We start from the raw sequence: 23,229 nt of genomic DNA, 5'->3' as shown, positions 1-23,229 counted from the left end.
GTGCAGACGTCCACTTCCGTTAGCTTCCATCTCTGTTCATGCTACAGTATTTGTTTATGATTTTGCCCCCCCATTTACCGCTCACGAATATTTGATACTGAATTAAACCATTTGTCATTTGATTACATAAAGAACATAATTCAGTTCAGAGCAAACCATCTGAAAGAGAACTCATTATGATACCACGATTTTATTTTATTTTATTGGAGCATTTCGATTGTTAAATAGACAATACATGTCTTTCTTTTAACTTTTTTTTTTGTCTAAAAGATGAAACCCTGCCTTTTACTTTGCAAACTGTATTACTTGATTTCATTTAAATAGGGAAAAGTTGTTTTCTAAAATATTAAATTGTTTAATTTGGGACAAGTGGAATAATAATGTTTTGCCACAAGACAGAGCTTCAAAAATTAGAAAGGGAATGTATGCCCCCCCCACCCCCCGTTTTTTTTAAAAAAGGCCAAGTTAGTATTTCATAACAATTCAGCTAAAAGAACCAGCAGCAGCCTGGTTAGAATGTCTGTCAATGAAGAATTTGTAATTGTGTTCTGTGCATATTGTTTTAATGATACAGATTCATTTAGGCATGCAGGGACACATTATAAATTCGGCCATTATCAACGTGACTGCCACAACATCTGATCAGGGCACCTACTGCGAGCAATGATGACAACAACTGGGGTTTTGGTAGGTGAGCTGCACAGGCAGCGGGTTCTTGCCCTGCCCACCCTGTCTGGTGGCGGCTTCTCGCCAGATTTCCAGAGATGACCTAGTTGCACAGATGAAAGATTGCCTCAGGGGGGCCTGACCCTGCATGCTCTGTTCCCTCAGGTAGAGGCTGACTTCCTGACGGTGACATTGAGCAGCCTGTTCTACAGCCTGCGCGCCCATCATTGGTGAGGGGACACCACCGGCAATTAGTAAATACACAGAGATGCTCAGAGGGAGGGGTCCATAAACACGCAGAGATGGGAAATTGTTCGCAAAAGTGGCAAAGCATTTGTGTTCTTCTGAATGTTCATCGATTTCACTTAACATAGCTATTTTCTTGTTTGATTTTTTTCTCTTCCCTTTAATTTGACCAAAGCAAAGCAAGAAACAGCCTTACAGCTGTAAAAAAAAAAAAAAGCCAATAAAACAAATCAAATAAACCACCCTTTGAAATCATAAAGATATTTTCTTTTATTTTCAATAATTGATAAGACGTAGCCACGTAAGAAATTTTGATTTAGAGAACCAGTTCTCAATATACCTTCAGTAGCAACTATCCCCAAATATTTTCCTTTCTGCATTTTCCTCCCTGTAAGAATATTTTTTGCATTTTTTCCCAGGACACAAATTGCTTTTAAAGGTCCAGCGCAATATTCCACATGCCCAATATTTGCTGAGTCACGTTCTAATATCGAACATTTCTTTTTTCATCAAATGCTTCATTGGGTGTATAATTTAGATGAAACCATCGTCAGATATAACTAGGACAAACAGACCCCTGAATGCTAACTGACTGTATAAGACCAAAATGCGAACTGACTGTATGAGACCAAAAATATTTAGAATTCCTGTTCTTGCTTACATTTGATAAGTCTACTGTACGATATTCTTTAAAAACTTCCAAAAGCACATGAGCTACATCTGATATTACTTCTAGAATAGCAAGTGGCTCTCTGTAACTCTGTAGAGGATACAGGCAGTTCTCTGTATCCTCGGGTTCCACATGCATGGATTCAGCCAACAGAGGACTGACAATATTTCAGAAAAAAAATCCCGAAAGTTCCAAAAAGCAAAACTTGAATTTGCTGCACACCAGTAACAATTTACATGGCATTTACACTGTATTTACAAGTATTTACCTGGCATTTACATTGTATTAGGTGTTATAATGTAGGGCGCGGTCAGCTAACTGCTACGCGGCAGGAAGCTGAAATAAGCTGAGTCATCCTTCCTGTGGCCACTGCGCTTGCGCTAAGTATACTAATGAGGTTTTAAAGTAGCGACCTATCCGATGCTGGCTCACAAGTCGCACCATCGGCGAAAGCCAATCACAGAGCGACACATGTACTTAATCCCTATATAAGCAGACTGCTATAGGATTGCGGGGTCTTCCTTCCATCTTTCTTCAACCAAGCTGTGCTCCAATAAAGTGTGATACGAGAAGAATCTTGCGTGTGGCGGCTCGTTATTCTGCTGGTCGGAAACGGCCCGCCGCATTATAAGTAATCTAGAGACGATTTAAAGTATATGGGAGGACGTGCATAGGTTGTATGCAAACACTACACCATTTTATATAATGGACTTGTGTATCCAAGGACTTTGGTGTCCCCTGCGGGTACCGGGGGATGACTGTAAGGGAAAGACGACACTAGTCAAATTGTGCTCTCTCTTCAGTAATCTGTTTCATGCCAAAAGTTACTGTACCTGTGTTTGTGATGATTCTTCCTCTTGATTAACTTTCTACAGAAATCTCCTGTGTGCATCCGCATTGATCAAATATAATGCCCAGATCATCGCAGTTTGTGTTTTCGTATTAGTTCCCCATTGTTGATCAAAAGGCAGTGAACTCTAAGGTAGATTTTATTTGTTAAAAGACTAATAACAACAAAAAACTGAAGTCATGCAGTTGTTTAAGTGAAGTACCATGTCTGCACAATGGTACTGCATTTTTTGTTTGTTTGGTTGGTCTTTTTTGATCATTTGAGGACCCAGTGTCCTTAGCTGTAAAATGAGGACATTGGATTACGTGGTATCTAGGTTTCTTAAAATACTGTTTCAACTTAAGGGTTGGTTTAGAGAACAAAGCTTGTCATTTTAGGGTAAAATAATTTAGGCTAACTCCTGTGCGGTCTCATCAGCCACCTGGTGTCACTGTCAGATTACCTGGTGGGTGTTGCTGACCTCAGAAATTTGGGGGCAGGACAGCATTCTCTGGGTTTTGATGTTGTTACTGTTGTTTGCTTTTGGTTGTTGCCTTTTTTTTTTTGGTTTTCACTCAAGTCCTTTGATTTCTTTCCCCGACCTTCTTCCTGTTTGTTCTCTTTCTCTGTTTCTCTAACACACACAGCCTCCCTCTCTTTTCCTTTCAGGACCCTTGACTCCCCTTTCTAGCCTGCTTGCCTGCCTTCTTCTCCCCAGTCCTCACAAGAGTTTCCTTCTCCGACTTTCTGCTTATTCACCATTTCCCTCAACTACTTGTTTCTAAATCACTTTAGATCCAGGGGCCCCTGAAAGGGTTCTCTAGGGGCTCAAACAGGGCCAAGGGTCCTTCAAAAGATAAAGATCGGCCCAGGGGGAAGAAGACAAGTTTGTCTCCCAGAGGTCACCTAAATGTGGAAAGACCCAGACCTGTATCTGGTCTCCTCTGTGGGCAGGTGAGGGCTTCCCAATGCTGTTGAAGTCACCAAATTAGTGACTGGCGTAACCTGAGCATGTCGTTCCCACTGACCAACAGAGACGTGCCTTACTGTTTATTGTAGCCCTCCCATCACTGTGAGTGGACAGATCACCGCAGCCTCCCACCCAGTCATCCTTAGAAGAAGAGCTTTCAGGGAGATGCAAACCCCTCAGAGACTAAAGGGTAATCACACCGAGATTCAAACTGCTTTAAGTCTCAGGAGAAAGTACGGCATTTAAAAAATATAGTGAAGTTGGTCATCAAAGGATGTAATGGTAGAGGCCAGCACCCAAAGAGCAGAAAGAAGCACATTCTAAAAAATCCCCCATTGTTATTACTGGTATTTGGTATTGACCGTGTTTTCTACCTACACCCAAATGTGGACAGGAAGTGCTATTTCCTACCCTGTTGGTGCTTACACGGCTGACAGCGCACAAAGCCCAGAAGACTTTCCTCTCTACCCCTGCCAGCACCTGGCCCTTCAGATGCATACATAAGAGCCTGTCTTGATTCACTGGGTAATTCCCATCATGAACTCCAAAAGCCAACGCTTGTGCATGTAGGAAGCTTGCATGGGTAGGAATCGGTGGCAGAGATCCTTGGACTTGACTGGAGCATATAGAGAGAGACCCAGGCTCAGTCAGAATCCTCTTCTTCAGATCCATGCTAAACAAAACGCTCCAGAGTCCTCAGCAACTCTGGATCAACCAAGTGTAGCATGCATTTGTTAAGGACCCACTCCAGGCCCAGACCCTGAGGACGCCTAGAGGGGCCAGCCTGGCCCAAAGCTAAGCTCCCACGGCAAACTCTTGAGATCTAGAACCACTCTCTGCTCCGGCCAGAAGAGACCCACCACCTACTAGACATGGCCTGGTTTGCCATGGGCAGGAGACTCCCCCAGGAGTACCTTGGAGGCCTAGGAATGTTGTGAGAATGCAGGGTCAGCGAGGAGAAAAGTGACTGCTTCCTGCAGGTGCCGTGTGGACTTTAGCTGCCTGTCAAAGCGTTTTCATCTCCACATGCAACTCGTTCACTGCGTATCAACTCGGCTGTATTAGCTCGGGAAGCAAGTCTGACAAGGTGACCTGAAAACACTTGAAATCAGTGCCATCCCTGCAATTAATGAGGGGTAAAGCATCTCGAGGGGACAATTTCCTATTTGGATACACCCAAGTTCATCCAGTTAGTTTCAGAATCATATAAACACCCTCGGTGAATCCACAAACCCCTGTTCCGGGCTATGCCAAATGTAGACCCCACTCTGGATCTTGTGGAGGGAGGAGATCTGCCCAATTCCTTTTTGCTTCACAGTACACTGCGTCTTCTCGTGCAGGCTACCAATGGTCACAGTAAAGCAACTAGAGAAAAGGTACGAAATGTTTAAGATTTCTCTTAAGAGTTTTCTTAAAGCTGTTGGCAACACTAGAGAACTTATGCTAAAATTTTTGCAGACGCTTTTGGGGTTCAGACCAGCTTGCCTTCTTAAAATAAACAAGCCTTGGGCTTCCCTGGTGGTGCAGTGGTTAAGAATCCACCTGCCATTGCAGGGGACACGGGTTCGAGCCCTGGTCCGGGAAGATCTCACATGCTGCGAAGCAACTAAGCCCGTGCGCCACAACTACTGAGCCTGCACTCCAGAGCCCGCATGCCACAACTACTGAAGCCCACATGCCAGAACTACTGAAGCCCACGCACCTAGAGCCCGTGCTCCACAAGAGAAGCCACTGCAATGAGAAGTCCGCGCACCGCAACGAAGAGTAGACCCCGCTCGCCACAACTAGAGAAAGCCCGTGCGCAGCAATGAAGACCCAACACAGCCAAAAATAAATAAATGTATTTTTAAAAATAATAATTAAAAATATAAGCCTCATCAATGTGCGAGCTGAGGTTTTCTTTGCACTACACGATTTAGCTACCTTGTGTGTTTTTATGGCAACCTCCCTCCCACCCCTAGCCCCACCCCACCATTTATCACGTCATCTTATCATAGTCTCTTTCTCCGAGATGCAAATAGCACACTAATGTTTCCTTTTGTTAGGGTGAGTTGTCAATCTCTTCAAAAAGGGAACAACGACAGACAGCTCTTTCTTTTGATAATCTTCCTGACACTTGCCTGAGCCCGGCTGATCCCTCACAGAGAGCCTGGATCCGTGGAGAGGCACACGCCGACAGTCAATCAGTATGGGTGTCACTTTGTGTCCATCAAGAAAATATGTAAAGTGAACTATCTTGTATTTTGCGCTAGTAAATAGCCTTCCTTTTTTTCCCTAAATCTTGTCTGTTTTTCATAGGCTGACAGTACAAACACAACACACAGAACTCTGCCCTTCTAACATGCAAGTCTGAAAGCCGTCCTCTTTGTGCAGTTTCTGGCTGATTGGTGTACTCTGTTGTTTTCCATGACGAGGGAGGGGGAAGCAAACATGAAGACTCAGAACGCCATACTTCGGGCTCAAGAGCACCTGGTTAGACTCAGGAATGCTGGACTTGGTGTGAAACTGCTACTACATGACATCATCAACCATAAACCTTCCAGCCACCGGAAATCCTCTCAGAGACCGTAGTCATCAGGTTGTAAATGCAGAACAATCCAGAGAACTTGTAGGAGAAAACCAGGAATATGGAACCAGAAAAATATAATGCAGTCATTTCTCTAAATGAGTTTGATATATCAGCCTAGTTGCTAAGCCCAAAACTTTCTTTTGGAAACTTTTTTCCATGTCAGGGGAAGAGAGAAGGCATGTGGGAGGAAGGAGGTGGGGAGGCTGGGATGGAAGAAGGAAAAAATAGGTTTTATAGTTACATTTGGGTACTGGGTAGGCAGGCCAATCACTGAATGTGGATTGCCCCATTCCTTCTTTTCTGGGAATAGAAATGGACAAAAATAACCACCAACCGCCAATTGCGACTGGTTAAGATCTGTGGCTATAATTATAACGGGACCTGTGAGACATTTAGATTCAATATACAGGCTTGTAAATGGAAAAATCTGTAGGAAAACCTAGATGTCCATTGATCAAAAATGGTTAAAAAGTTATAGGGATTCGTACTATGGAATCTTCTACTGCCACTCGAATGAGGTAGATCTTTGTGTTCTGCCACAGAGCTGTGTCCAATACGTGTGGAGTGAAAACAGCTTTTTGCATCATGATATGAATAATGCAATCCCATATTTTATTTCTAAAGCATGATACAAACGCCAACTATTAACAATGGTTGCTCCTCAGGTAATGGGACTGTGAGAGACCAAATTTTATTTTTTACATTTCAGAGGTTTGCTTGAATTTTTTCCAAACAAGTATTTATTTGCTTGGCGATTTCTTTTAAGCCTATAAGAAAATTTTACTTTCACTCATACATAATCTGGCCAGGAAGGGTTTTAGGAGAGAAACTTCATGTGCCTCATTGCCTTGGAGAAGAGGCTATGTGTATTTTATATATATATTTCCCCCTGGGCGGGGGGAATTAGAACGGAAAATCCATGTTTAAAAAACACCCAGGCAGGGACTTCCCTGGTGGCACAGTGGTTAAGAATCTGCCTGCCAATGCAGGGGACACAGGTTCGAGCCCTGGTCCAGGAAGATCCCACATGCTGCGAAGCAACTAAGCCCGTGTGCCACAACTACTGAGGCTGCGCTCTAGAGCCCACGAACCACAACTACTGAGCCCATGCGCCTAGAACCCATGCTCCGCAACAAGAGAAGCCACCGCAATGAGAAGCCTGCGCACAGCAAGGAAGAGTAGCCCCCGCTCACCGCAACTAGAGAAAGCCCGCGCGCAGCAACAAAGACCCAACGCAGCCAAAAATAAAAAATAATAATAATAATAAAATTTAAAAACTCCCAGACTTTCCTCTCCTTGGCTGAGAAAAATAAGATTTTGGTGTGCTCTGCCAATGCGAGTGAATTGAATTTGTTTAAATGGAAGAGAAACTGGTTCTTCTAGGCTTCCCACAAAGATCTAGGGATTCCATGACAAAGAAATAATAATCCCTGTGGCTTCTCGACTAAAAAGAACTCTGTAGAGTCAACATAAACAAACATCCTAATAAAACCCCCTTTTACTTTAAACACATATCTCTCAGAATCATTTTTCCTTGTCCTTTTGACTGAAAATAAAAGATGTCTTTAAAAAATAAATTAAGTAACTGACCAGGAAAATGAACCCGTTTTGAAAATTCAACGAGCGTGCCAACCCACAGCACTGGAATTTTGTACAAGACTCTCACTCCTAATAAAGAGAATGGAGCATTTCACAAAAAGCCTGAGGTGGGGGGCTGAGAGACCAGGGCAGTGATACTCACGGATTAGAGCAGAAAGAAACGCACTGTGCGTATTCATGGAAATGCTTTCTAGTCAAGGGTAAGGGGTGACGTTACAATAAGGATGGAATCAGAGGACTTGAGCCAGATACCTTTTTTTTTTTTTGCCCCTGTAAATAGAATGATCTGTGAAGATGTGAAATCCGATGAGAATTTTTAAATGACTTTTAAAACCTCATGATATGATGTGTGGACCCGAACATAACTTTCTGTCTCCTGCTCCAAGACTGGGCTAGATTGGGACTACAACATTAACAATATCTGAATAAACACACACACACACACACACACACACACATATACACACAGTCCTTTAGCATGCGCTGAAAGATGAGTACACACAAGAGAAAGAACAAATGTGGAACAAAAGAGATGGATAATATAAAAATGTAGAAGCATGTAAGAAATACTCACACTCAGCAGTAAAGGATTACAAAGCCTTTGGAATAAGTCTGCTCATAAATGTTACCCTAATGGCAATTTCTAAATGTAATCAAAAGGGAACAATGCTGAATGTCCATCAGTAGGAAAGTAGTTTACAAATTATGCTACACCTAATAATGGGATGCAGCCATTACAGATGATGGTTTAGTTTTAGATTTAACGACATAGAAAGAATATGAAGTGATAATTATGTAAATTATATATTTGTATATGATATAAATGTGAGATCTTATTGGTATTATATAAAGTGCATTTATATATTTATTATATATAAATGTAAATTTTTTATTACATAAAGTGAGAAGACTGGATCACAATACTATATGAAGAGTTTGGTTTCTTTTTGTAAAAATGCCTGCTATACATAAGCAAAGCATAAAAAGTGTAATATAGAGAAAACAGGCTAAAATGGGATACGTATATTATATGTGCTCAGGAAGGGATGTCTGGTATTGACTAGGAGGGGACACAACAGAGTTTGCTAGGGTACAAGGAACGTTTTGATGTAGGTGCTGGTGATATGGATATATACTATTAAAAAAGTTTTTTTAATGTTGAGACGTGCATTTATGATTTGTGTACCTCTTCATGTGTATTTTATACCTCGATGTAAAAAAAGAAAGAAAAACAGGACAAAGGTATTAGTGACACTATCTTTGGAAAATACGGTTGATGCTTATCTTTCTCGGTCTATCTTTCCATTCCTTAAATTTTTTTTACAACAATCACTTCATTTACGATCTGAAAAAAATAATAAAGCAGTTATTTTGAAAACAAATAAAGCCATAAAGACCATGACCATAGTGATTTTTCAGAATCAAGCTAGAGCATCCCTCTGCTAGACTCACTTCTGTATTTGTGGGAGATACGTATTACCCAGATCATGATTTCCATACATTGTACACATTTTCCCCCATCCCAAGGAAATCAAGTTTTCACTTTGTGGTTAAAAGGTGTAAGTAACATGGAGACCTCATCCTCCTGCCTCATTAGGAAAACATCCAACCAAAAAAGGTCAGAAACCAGAGCAGTGTCCAGCCCGGGAGGGAAGTGAATGAGAGAGGAGATGAAGGAGGGCCCGTCTCAGATTCCCGCAGCTCTGGCCTACAAGTTGAAGGGCTCCGTTGAGGTGTGTTGCTGTGTACGTGCCAGGTTATGTTTATTTCATGTTCTGAATGATTCCTTTTTAACCTACCAAGTATTTATAGCCCATAGAAACTCAGAGATGAAAGTTTTTCCAATGTGCAAAAGCCACAAATGACAAATTCTTGTTAGAGTGGCCGAAGCCAGGAGGGCTCTCAAGCCCGCGTGTGTGTCTGTCCGTCTGAAGCCCCGTTCATTACGACTGAGCTTTTCTGGGCTGGTCCTCAGTGGAGAATGGGTGACCCTAGGAGACCATTGCGACCACTGTGTTGTGAGCTGAAGGAGAGCCATTGAACACAACAAAAAGGATGCTTCAAGGACGCACTGCAACACAATCAGAACCATGCCACAGGCTCTGATGGCTAGGAGGTGACAGCAGGAGTGACACAATTAGGGACAGGAGTGGTTCAATTTAGGGGGAAAAAAAGCTCACAGAAGTATGCTGTTTTCGGGACAAAGAGGCCGAGTTCTAAAGTACCCCCAGTAAGCAGCTTCCACAAAGGGCTGACCATGTGCCTGTAGCAGATGGCCTTTAAGCCACACTCAGACCTGGTGCTCTAAAGAGTTCAGGGGCAGCAGGCTTGCAGGCGAGGGAGAGCGGAGCTGCGTGAGGACGCACGGGTGCCCCGGGTACCAGAGACAGGCCAGGCCGGACAAAGCTGCCCCTGGCAGGACTGGTGAGTCTCCAGCCCGTGTCTGTTCTCCTCCTGCCTCTTCCCCATCGCCCCCCTCCCCACAACTCCCCACTTTATGCATTCTGAAAGGATAAGCCAGTTGAAAATGCCCACGTCTCATTTGTTCAGCCATTTGGGCTACAAAGCTCAGTCAACCCATCAGTGCATGCTTTTCCTCTAGACAAAATTCTTGGAAAATAAGAGCTTTATAATCTTCTGGAAGTCCGGGTTGGAAAAAGCTATGTCTTCCCTAGCAGGAATACTAGAGATGCACACGATACCCTCATCAACAATGACTCATATCAAGAAGAAGGAGGGGAAGATGTAGATGAAGAAGACAAAATGGAATAAAATATGTGTTTAACCAAATCGTCTTCCTGGACTGTAGGCCCAGGTTAATCCTTTATAAATATATTCACAACCCACTCATGACAAATGAATCTCAGCCAGCCTTTGGCGTGCTCTTGGGATAGGAGCAATGAGGAATCTCTTTAGCACTCCATCTTTTCCGTGTTGCTCTTGAGTTTGGGGACGAGGAGTTCAGGGGTGTCCAAGTTCCAACTCGACACACTCTACACACTGACATCTGACTTCTGGGAGGGCCGTGGGTACACATTTTTAATTTTTCTTGCAGTTCTTGCAGGTAAGTTTCCTTCTTCAAATATGAGTGTTGGGTGCAATAACATTAGTGAGGGGAATACACATGCAGCTTTTAGAAAAGATAAACCCTGTAAATCCTATCAGTTTTAGGAAGCAGACTTTCTGTACTAGTAGGCACAAGCGCAGTCTGTCTCGGCACTTCAGATTGACCACTCTTCAGGCACTCAAAGAACGGCGTGTTGGACTCAGGGCTTCTGAGTGCGGTTGTGCAGTCTGCGTACTGAAGAAATCTCAAAGAAACTATAATGTGCCGGCTCATCTACCACACGTGGAGGTGTTGCTTGATGCTAACAAGTAGATGAATGTTTACTTTGGGATACTGTTGTCCTAAGTCAAAGTAAGTACTTGCTCTTCTGTTCTCCTCTACGCCCTGACTCGGGTATAATGGCAGTGCTATGCCTTCACATGCCTCACCTTTGTCCAACTCCCCAGCAGTCCATCTACCACCAAACAAGCACTTGGCTCTCTGCACACCGCCACATAGCAATAAGCTCACCAGCCTGCCCCTCAGTAACAATAATGATGATTTCCATGCACCGATTTCTACTACATGCCAGGACCCGTGTGTGCGGAGGGCTTTACGGATGATGTTATTTAGGCCCTTACAACGAACACAGAGAGGTCGACTGGCCCTGTCTGTCTGACCCCGGAAGTCACGTTCTTCATGTGGTGACTATGGGATCACCTCTTCCCTCCATTCCTCTGAACTTCCGCCAGTTCCCACGGGCTCCACGTGCTCTCCTGCGCAGGAATTCTGCTTCCTGTGCCTCGAATGCCAACCCCCCCCCCCCACCATTCCCCTCCTAACTCCTCATCTTTTGAGTTCTCAGCTCCAATATCACTTCCGCTAAATAAATTAGGTCTTTCCCTCCCCAGCACTTACACCACACGGGCACTGCACGTTAGTTTGTACTTGCACTTGTTCAATGTCTGCACTGCTCACCGCGGGCCTTACCTCACCTCACGGGTGCCTGTGCCTGGTACCCGTACTGCTGGGTGCCTGACGCCGAGTGCCGGGCACGCAGGAGGCTTATGAACATCTGATGAAGGAATGAATGGCCGAGGGCTTAAGCAAGGCAGATAACACTCCTCTTCAAATTGCTTCTAGTTTAGCCACATGCGATTCTAATGGTGATGAAAACCCACAATTGACACTGACTCCTTTCTTCATTTTCTGTCGGAGGCTTCAATCCGTCTCCCTGAGGAGCCCGTGGCTCCCTGATGCTCTGGTCTCCCCACACAACCCTCATCTTGCCCCTCCCCGCTATTTCTCCCTCTCCAAAGAGAGCTTCTTGACCTTCCCTGATGATGAAATTCCGGCCTCAAGTCCCACAGGGTAGCATCTTTCCTAGGTTCTCTGGTAAGACGCAAGGCTGCTCACCGTTTTTAATGTTAGTGTGACTCAGTCCCACCACTAAGTACAATATTACTCATTAGTTTCGTGTACCATAATCATATTATAGTGATATAATACACTGTGACAATCTTGATACTTTCGTCTGACGAGCCAACAAACCTGACAATCTCATTTTAAGGCATCTGCAATTTAAAGAAAAAAATGTACACTCTAATGTCATTGCACCCTCCCCACGAGAGGAGGGGCTGGACCCACTTGGAGTACGACATTCAGAGATGCTGTCAGAATTCTGAAAGTTAAACAAAAATCCTCTTGGTGTTACAAGTGAGAAGACAAAAGCAGCCACCACCTGAATAGATAGTTGTCACTCCAGACGACAGCCTGCCTGCTATTCAGAGACGTTACTTTGGAGAGGGACGCTGTGCTGAGGCTTCAGCAGGCGTTTCTACTGGGTACCCGACTCCAGCTGCTGGTGGGTGGGAGACCCTCACCCAGCGTGGCTGGTCCCTCATTGGCAGGCCATGGTTCTGTGTCTGGGGAACAAAGGCTACCATAGGGACCTGACATAGTAGCCCTGTTATGGGGTAAGGCTAGTATCCGTCGTTTATATTAATCCAGAAAACTGCAGTACAAAGCTGTGTTGAACCATACCTTGTTGGATATTTGATGTGCCCACTTAACCCTGTTGTATTTTTTTTTAATTGTGCCTACCGGGCTTCCCTGGTGGCGCAGTGGTTGAGAGTCCGCCTGCCGATGCAGGGGACATGGGTTCGTGCCCCGGTCCGGGAAGATCCCACATGCCGCGGAGCGGCTGGGCCCGTGAGCCATGGCCGCTGAGCCTGCGCGTCTGGAGCCTGTGCTCCGCAATGGGAGAGGCCACAACAGTGAGAGGCCCGCGTACCGCAAAAAATAAATAAATAAAATAAAATTGTGCCTACCATCAGATCAATATATTTTCTGGCTTTTTCACATATAGACTTTCAATCAAAATTAATTACTTGCATCCTTTAAAAAAACTTAGCTCCATGCTATAAATAAAGAGCAAAAATTCTATCCAGTTCTGAGCTTTCAGAGGAGGAAGAAACCCGCAGGAGCTTGTAAAAACCATCAGCTGTGTTTGCATTAGAGCTGAGGCTTAGCGGCTGGTTTTGAAAGCGCCAAGCAGAACCTGTACCTCAGCGGTCAGAGTCGAGCCCCCAGACTTGAAGGGTGGCGTGTGTCTGGAATCATTTCCCGGCCTTAATAAGAAGCCCTGTCCTTCCCAGGCACAGATTAGTGCTCCTCTGTGACCCCAGCACGCCGGCAACTCCAAGTCGCTGAGATGATGCTCACCTTTGGGAAAAGAATGCTCTAATCTTGATCCTGTTCCTACGGCTGCAAGAATCCCCCCCCACCACCACCACCCGGGTTGCATGTCCTTGGTCTTTTTTCTTGTTTGCTTTTGTGGTCTGGGTACACTGCTCCTCTCCTGCCTGGGTGAGGGAGCAGCGCGGAGCCTGTGGGGCTCCCTCCCACGCATCCTCATCTGGGTATCAGGCTTTTTCAACCCCCAGTCCTTCTTCACAGGTAGGAAGCACATCACAACTCATTAGTAATTTACTGCTACAGTAATTTTTATAATTACTGCCAGGAGGCCTCATTAAATTTGATCTAATGAATAAATATTGTATTTTTCAACGTGATTACCAGAACAGCTTAAGCTGAGTGCCATAAACAATTATTTTCCTCACTACTCAGGATGTCGGTGACTATTGATTTTTATTTCATAAAGAATTTACTGTAGTAATACTAATATAAATGACTTCAGGAATAGGCAACATCCCCCCCATGTCAATTCACAAGCAACACAGTGCCCCAGAAACAGCCAAAGGGGAAGAAGGCTGGGAGTGAGAAGGAAAGAAAAATCTGTCTGGAGTATAGAGGTCTGCTGAGTGTCTGTGGCCAGCCGGGGCGAGGTGGGGACAGGGTGGCGCTGCTCTGACTGCTGACAGTGTACGGAGATCAAGGCTCCTGACGTGTGGGTATCGGGCTCCCCGGCTGGGCTATACTGCTGGCACTTGATTTTTGCATATTATAAAATAGTCAATAAACTCTGCTCAGTTACAAAGTAAAACATGAAAACCAGGCTCTAATGGGGGACGACTCACACCAAATCCTACTTGCTCATTTTTTTTTTTTTTGCGGTACGCGGGCCTCTCACTGCTGTGGCCTCTCCCGCTGCGGAGCACAGGCTCCGGACGCGCAGGCTCTGCGGCCATGGCTCACGGGCCCAGCCGCTCCGCGGCACGTGGGATCTTCCCGGACCGAGGCACGAACCCGTGTCCCCTGCATCGGCAGGCGGACTCCCAACCACTGCGCCACCAGGGAAGCCCCCTACTTGCTCATTTTTGTTACTTCACTGCCACTGAATATCTTGTGCTTTCCTGCTTTATTTTTTTCTTGGTTTCTAATGTCATGTAATGGAATTTCACACCTTAACTAGCAGGATGGCTATTTCCCTATATCTTCTGCTTTTTTTATCCCACTTGATACCCCATCCTCTTCATATCTAAGCTACTATGAAACACTGGGATTCTCTGTGATTTTTATTTCTCTTTCTGTAACCGAAACATGAATTTGCTGCCCCAGGTGACCCTCACCTGTCCTGGCTGGCTCACTGCTCTCGCCAGACCTCTCTTCCACACCAGAGCAGTCATCCTCAATCCTGGCTGCACGTTAGAATCATGGAGGAACTTTAAAAATATGCTGGTACCCAGGCCCTACCCCAGAGATTCTGATTTAATTGGTCTGGGGTAGGGCATGGCTAGAATTCTTTTTTGAGCTCACCAGATGATTCTAATGTGTGGCTAGGGTCCAAAACCACTGCCCAGGAAGATAAAGCGGACGAAGGCAGGAGGTAAAGAGTGAGCCAGGAGCCAGAGCTCCACGCCCTGTGGGTAGTTGTTATAGGCTGAACTGTGTCTTCCCCAAATTCGTATGTTAACATTCTAACCCCCAGTACCTCAGAATATTACTGTATTTGAATATAGGGCCTTTCAAGAGGTAATTAAGGTAAAATGGGGTCACACACGTAGGCTCTGTCCTTATAAGAAGAGGAGATTAGGACACCGGAGAGCACAAAAGGAAGACCATGTGAAGATACTGGGGAAAGATGGCATCTACAAGCCAAGGAGAGAGGCTTCAGGAGGAACCAACCCTGCCAACACCTTGATATTGGACTTGTGAGAAAATACATTTCCATTGTTTAAACCACCCAGTCTGTGGTACTTTGTTATGGCAGCCCTAGCAAACGAATACAGTAGTTTTCACAGATTGTGGAACCTCGTGGCTAAAAGCAGAGATTCTGGAGGTGGAACGAGGCTCAAACCCGAGGTCTGTCACTTACCAGATGTATGGTGCCCTGATGTTTTGGTTATCTATTGCTGTGTATGAAATTACCTCAAAGCTTAGCGGCATAAAACTACTCATTGTCACATTCACCAATTCTGTGGGTCAGGAATGTAGACAGGGCATAAAGGGGGCAATTTGTCTCTGTTCTACAATGTCTGGGGCCTCAGCTGGAAGACTGGAAGGATGAGAGTGACTCATCAGCTGAGGACTTGTTTTCTCACACATCTGGTGATTGATGCCAGCTGTTGTGCCGGCGGGACCCTAAGTTTACACTATAAGCCAGATAACTTACATGTGGCTTCATGGAGCCTGGGCTTCCTTACAACATGGTGGTTGGGTGAGAATCCACAGCGAGAGAGACATTAAGAAGCGTTCCACCTTTCTAAACCCAGGCAAGTCATGCAGCAGCAATATATCCACAGCATTCTACTAATCAAGTCAGCCACAAAGGCTTGCCCAGGCTTAAGGGGTGAGGAAATAGACTCCAAGGCAGTGGGGAAATAAATGGCAGTGTTCTGGAAAAGCAGGTGGGACCAGAAATACTGTTGTGGCCATGTTTTGGAAAATGCGATCTGCCACACTTGGACAAGTTTCTACCTCTTTGAACCTCTGTTTCCTTACCATTAAACTAGAATGATGTAAACTAACTCATTCAGTTGCTGTAAGGATTAAAATGGCAACTTTAGAGCAGAGCCTGGCACATAGTAAGTGCTTAGGAAATTCTAGTCTCTCCTAATATCTGGGCCAATGTGCTTATTCTGGTCAGGCCTTGAGGGATGATAAGGATGTAGGGAAGAAAGGTCAGGAGATCCAATATATTAGTGTCTAAAGTTGCTAAATCAAAAAATATCAGGAAAAATACTGAGATATGGAGGTCATTCCTCAAAAGTTACAAAAACTGGAGTTAAAAATGATTTCCCCCCAGAGAGCAGCACTGGGATTCTGGAGAAGTGGAGAAAGGCACCACTGCTTTCCATTATGAATCCTTCAGAACTATTTGATTGTTTTAACCAAATGCATGTGTTACACTTATTTTTTTTTAAAAAAAAAAGGCCCATGAAAGACATGCCAAAAGTGGCTATCCGAAATAAATGTAAAGAAATTACTATTACTTTTTATTTTTATAGTGTATTTAAATTGATGTTTTCTAACAGTGAGTCATTATTACAGAATTTAGATATTTTAAAAATAGAACAAAAATTATAGGAAGAGTATGATCTTAGCAATATTAACAATACTTATGTTCAGCACCCATGAGTAATCTAATTCTTAACTGTGGTTACCTGTGAGTAGCAGGATTATGGGTGATTTAAATTATGACATTCTAATTTTATATAATAAGTGATTTAAAAATATAAATAAGAATAAATTTTTAAAATATGATGACTGTAAGCTTATTGCCCATATCTCTCTTTTTTTGTGGTACACAGGCCTCTCACTGTTGTGGCCTCTCCCATTGCGGAGCACAGGCTCCAGACCCACAGGCTCAGCGGCCATGGCTCACGGGCCCAGCCGCTCCGCGGCATGTGGGATCTTCCCAGACCGGGACATGAACCCGCGTCCCCTACATCGGCAGGCGGACCCCCAACCACTGCGCCACCAGAGAAGCCCCATATCTCTCTTTTTTTCTCCTCCCCAACATATCAGTCAGCATTTTAAAATGTAGTATTATCCATGGTTAATTAAAGAGCAGAAACTTCTTGCTAACAAGACAGTGTTGAAATCCCTATATCAAGATGGATGAAACTAAGGAGGTATTAATATCTTTCAGCATGAAGGTCTGAGAGTAACTGTTAAACCCAAAGAATTAGCACAAGTTATCAAGGATGCACTGGTGAGAAAACAGTTTCCTTAAAAATAATAGTAACTTCAGGGCTTCCCTGGTGGCGCAGTGGTTGAGAGTCCGCCTGCCAATGCAGGAGACACGAGTTCGTGCCCCGGTCCGGGAGGATCCCACATGCCGCGGAGCGGCTGGGCCCGTGAGCCATGGCCTCCGAGCGTGCGTGTCCAGAGCCTGTGCTCTGCAACGGGAGAGGCCACAACAGTGAGAGGCCCACGTACCACACACACACACACACACACACACAAAATAATAATAATAGTAACTTCAATATACAAAAATGAGTTGTAGTTCTATATATAAGCAATAAACAATCTGAAAATAAAATTAAGAAAATAGGGCTTCCCTGGTGGCGCAGTGGTTGGGAGTCTGCCTGCCAATGCGGGGGACATGGGTTCGTGTCCTGGTCCAGGAGGATCCCGCATGCCGCAGAGCGGCTGGGCCCGTGGGCCATGGCCAGTGGGCCTGTGCTGTCTGGAGCCTGAGCTTCACAGCAGGAGAGGCCACAACAGTGAGAGGCCCACGTACCGCAAAAAATAAAATAAAATAAAATAAGAAAATAATTTCAATTATAATAGCATCAAAAAGAATAAAATATTTGGGAATAAATTTAACCAGGGAGATGCAAGACTTGTACACTAGAAACTATAAAACATGGTTGAAGGAAGTTTAAAAATACCTAAATAAATGGAAAGACATCCTATGTTCATGGATTAGAAGACTTAATTTTGTTAACATGGCAGTACTCCACAAATCACAGATTCAATGCAATTCTTATCAAAATCCCAACTTCTAATTTTGCAGAAATGGATAAACCGATCCTAAAACTCATATGGAATTGCAAAGGACCGCAAATAATTGAAACAATCTTGAAAAAGAAGGAAGTTGGAGGGATCACATGTCCCAATTTTATAGTTTACTACAAAATTGCAGTAATCAAACCAGTGCAGTCTTGGCATAAGGATAGACATAAAGATCAATGAAATAGAAATTAAGAGTCCAGAAATAAACCCATACATCTCCGGTTAACTGATTTTCAACAAGGGTGCCAAGATCATTGAACAGGGAAAAAAAAGTCTTTTCAACAAATTGTGCTTGGACAATTGGATATCCACATGCAACAGAATGAAATTGGACACTTACCACACACCATATAGAAAAAGTAACTCAGAATGGACCATAGACCTAAATGTAAGAGTTAAACAACATAAAACTCTTAGAAGAAAAACACAGGCATAGATCTTCATGATTCTGGATGTGGCAGTGGATTCTTAGATACAACATCAAAAGCACAAGCACCTAAAGAAAAAAATCAATAAATTGGACCCTATGAAGATGAAAACTTTTGTGCATAGTAGAGTATAATCAAGCAAGTAAAAAGACAGTCTGGCAGTTACTCAAATTCTATGTCCTAGCAATTCCACTCCTAGGTATATACCCAAGAGAATTGAAATCAGGTGTTTAAACAAAACCTTGCAAATGAATGTTCATAGAAGTACTATTCACAACAGCCAAAAGTGAACACAAACAAGATATCCATCAACTGATGGAAAAATTGTGGTATATCTATAAAATGGAATATAATTAGGTCACAAAAAGGAATAAAGTCCTGAGAACTACTATAAGGTTGAACCTTGAAAACATGCTAAGTGAAAGAAATCAGACACAAAAAGCCACATATTGTATGTTCCCAAATGTCCAAAATAGGCATATCCATGAGACAGAAAAGCAGATGGGTTCTTATGGACAGAGGAGAGGGAAAAAGGGGAGTGACTGGTTTCTTTGGGGCAGTGATGAAAATGTTCTGGAGTTACATAGCGGCAATGGTTGCACAACATTGTGAATGGAATGGAAGCCACAGAATTGTACACTTTAAAATAGTTAAAATGGTAAATTTTATGTTATGTGAATTTTACTTCAATCTTTTTTTAAAGTTAAGAATAAAAGTGACAAAAAGCTAAACACGAGACAAAAACCCAATGAGCTTGATATTAGGTTGTTTCCAAAACCCAGTTTTCTGGTAAAGCAAACCAAGTTGCACTCAAACCTCTCTCTTACAAGGGCCAGCTCTCTACCAGGGCCAGCTCTCTCCAGTGCTTAAGAATTCCACATCTCACTTTGCTGAAATCAATTAATAGAGTTCTTGGTGTCTGCCCTAATCATTCTTTTCTCCCTCCCCAACACGGAAAAGTAAGATAAATAGAATCTGTCTTCATAATTTTACTTAGTCATTTAGTTTGGTGGCATCTGTTTATCATGATTTACAGAAATCTGACTGGCAATGAGAGTTGCAGGGAGCATTTGCATGAAGGAATTTTATTTTCATATTTTTCTCCTCAAGTACTAGGTTACTCAAAATGGTCATGTCTTGGAAATTCAGGCAAGCTCCAGTGGTCATTATTACTTTTCTAAAAGACATACTGGAGGGTCTTCAACAAGTGAGAAACATTTACAGCTATACAATTTAGAAGACAAACTTGAGGACCAGTCTATTAAAAAGTGTGTAATCAAATTAAAATTTAAAAAATTAAAAATTTAAAAAATTAAAATTAAGCTGAAATACCGGTTCCTACTGATATGGCTTGCCTACTAAGCATGTGAGAAGAGAGAATTTGACTACCTTAGCACGAGCTCACAGAAGAGTCTCTCCTTCAGTGTTTGAGTAGGGGAGAAAACCACTCTCTACAATATCTTTTTCTCTGAAACCTCAAGGTTTAGTTCCATGTTCATACACGTGAGTATAGTTCAGAATTCTTTGTATAATAAAATTAATCATGACTCTCTCCCATATGTAATTAAGTAAAAAAGGCAAGATAAAGAAAAGTATGTAGTGAGTAGGATACTATCATTTATCTGAGAAGGCAAAAGGAGGGTACATATATATATACGTATTTGCTTATAGTTCTGAAAATCAGAGTATAAGTCATAAAAAATTTTAAGATGTTAACCTAGAGAGGGAGAGAAGGATCAGGGTGGAAGGATAGGAATAAAATTTAGACTTCACTAAAAACACCTTATTTTCTGACCTTGACTTTGGAAACATGTAACTGTTTTACATCATTACAAGACAAAATTAAATCCTAATTTTTTGAAGAGCAGTCTTTAAAAGCAAAAGCAAAGTAACACAAGTAAACCTAACAATGTATCAAGTTGGTGGCTTAACCATATTAAGAGTTTACGGGCTTCCCTGGTGGCACAGTGGTTAAGAATCCGCCTGACAATGCAGGGCACACGGGTTCGAGCCCTAAGAGTTTAAGGGCTTCCCTGGTGGCACAGTGGTTAAGAATCCACCTGACAGTGCAGGGCACACGGGTTCGAGCCCTGGTCCGGGAAGATCCCACATGCTGCGGAGCAACTAAGCCCATGTGCCACAACTACTGAGCCTGCGCGTCTACAGCCCGTGCTCTGCAACAAGAGAAGCCACTGCAAGGAGAAGCCCGCACACCACAACCAAGAGTAGCCCCCGCTCACCACAACTAGAGAAAGCCAGCACCGCAGCAACGAACACCCAATGCAGCCAAAAATAAATTCATTTAAAAAAAAAGAGTTTAAAATGACTTTAAAAACAGTAATATACGGGCTTCCCTGGTGGCGCAGTGGTTGAGAGTCCGCCTGCCGATGCAGGGGACACGGGTTCGTGCTCCGGTCCGGGAAGATCCCACATGCCGCAGAGCGGCTGGGCCCGTGAGCCATGGCCGCTGAGCCTGTGCGTCCGGAGCCTGTGCTCCGCAACGGGAGAGGCCACAGCAGGGAGAGGCCCGTGAACCGCAAAAAAAAACAGTAATATGTACCAAAGGACTGACACCAAGGACGAAAACAGAAAATTACCTTCAACTGTTTTTCAGTAATAATGTTAATATATAAGTAAAATATTGGTACTATTATTCTGAAATAATAATACATAAACCATATATATATTTATATATAGTAATGTTACTAATATATTTATATATAATTGCTTATATAGGAGCACATTTACATAAGTTGTGTGTATTGTAATACATAGATAGATATGAAAGAAATGTGTTTTGAAAACAAAATACTTTGAAGGAATGGTTGATTCTAGGTTTGGGGCAGAAAATGTGTAAGATAAGCCTGGAACATTTTGTCTTACCAGAAAACAAAGGAAACTATCAAAGACCACCGGGGTCATATCAGAAGGATGCAGGAGCCTATGACAAAACTCCCAATGGGCCAAAATTGGGCATCAATAAGAATAATACCTGCTATGGACTGAATCACATCAAATATTTGAAAAATCCAAGAGTTCATGTGATACTTAAACATAAACAAAAACCCTTGGTTGGCACCATTAGAAGATACTAGAGAACTAATTCTTGATTCTGAAGACTGGTTAACAAAAATAATCAAGTCCTTAATACACCTTTTATGTAATAAAAACTCTACCTTGTGTAATTAGATACTTGAGGGGAAGTTTCCAGTTGACTAATGAAGAAAGAGAGAATTTACAGAAAATGTTTATCAGTGGCCACTAACAGTACAGAAAGGGAGAGCACAGGATAGTAAGAGTCTGCTGATGTCAGTACACAATATAAAGTACTGCTGTTGCATCTGAATCAGATCAAGCTTCTAGATAACAGAAAAGACAGAGGAACATATTAAATGACACCATGGGGTTGCAATTAGTAAAGTGTGGGAAACTCTTTAGGAAAGATGACTTTTTTCAACAAATAAACAGCAAGGGGAATAAAGGGAGGGGACCCTAATAATTAAAAGAGACATTAAATATATAAATGAATAAGAGTCGAGTCCTGAATTCAAATAAACCAATTGTATAAATGGAAGGTGAGGGGTGGGATAGTGAAAATTTGAACACTGATTGGATATTTGACATTAAGGAACTCTTGCTAACTTTATGTAGGTATACTAATGATATTTTATTATGGTTCTAAAAAAAGAGTCATTATCTTTTAGAAGTACTGAAGTGTGTATGAATGTAATGTCTGGGCTTTTCTTCAAAATAATTCAGTGGACTGGGGATAGTAAAAGAGTATAGATGAAAGAGGATGGACCACGCTTTGATCACTGCTGAAGTTAGTGATGGGCACACACAGTGGGGGAGGGTCTCTTCTCTTTAAAAAAAGTTTAAATTCTATGCACACAATTTTTGCCACCAAAAGTTTTCCCCCAACAAATGGAGAACACTTCGAGCTACTGTATCTAAAATTACCTTTTTGTAGTTCATTTATAGCTCAATAATACAAATTCTTTACTCAGTAGAATAGAGATATTCTTTAAAGTTAGTATCATGAAGTAAAATGTATTTTTCCCATAAAAAATACATTACTAGAAATACATGATTCTTAATGAATTGACCATTGCAGCTTCATAGAAAGCTAAGCATTATATCACAAAGAAAGGTTACACCTCATAGGGGTTAATGCTGGGATTAACCAACTCTTCAATGTTGGGATCTATCCATTATTTCTCCTCCACCATGACTTTAGTTCTCTCCACCCACATCTCAGGAACTTTCCTGCCCAGAACCCTCAACTTATCTTTTGATAAATGTTTAGTGAATTTTTTTCTCTTTTTTTTTTTTTTTGCCACGTGGCTTACGGAATCTCAGTTCCCTGACCAGGGATTGAACCTGGGCCATGGCAGTGAAAGCCTGGAATCCTAACCACTAGACCAAGGCACTCCCTTAGTAAACATTTGTTGAGTACCTAGTACATGATAAGGGTATTCGGATCAAAGATGGTCTTGCTCTCAATGACTTCACAGCCTTAATGAGGGGAGAAAGTGAAATAAACACGTAACTATGGGTGGCTGGTATTATATGTTATGATCAAGATATGTAGCCCTATCGAGTATGTAGCCTGGTCTATCAGAAGTCCTCAGAACAGTGTTTGGTTCTAATATCTCTCTTCTCTGGCTAGAAAAGCAGGCATGGGCTCTTGAGTTTTCATAAGTTACTTAACCTCGCTGAGTCTCCTCATCTCTAAAATACCTGCTATGGGGCTTCCCTGGTGGTGCAGTGATTGAGAGTCC

Source organism: Stenella coeruleoalba, assembly GCF_951394435.1.
Source record: "Stenella coeruleoalba genome assembly, chromosome: 6".
NCBI lineage: Eukaryota > Metazoa > Chordata > Mammalia > Artiodactyla > Delphinidae > Stenella > Stenella coeruleoalba.
This window is presented reverse-complemented; position numbering follows the sequence as displayed.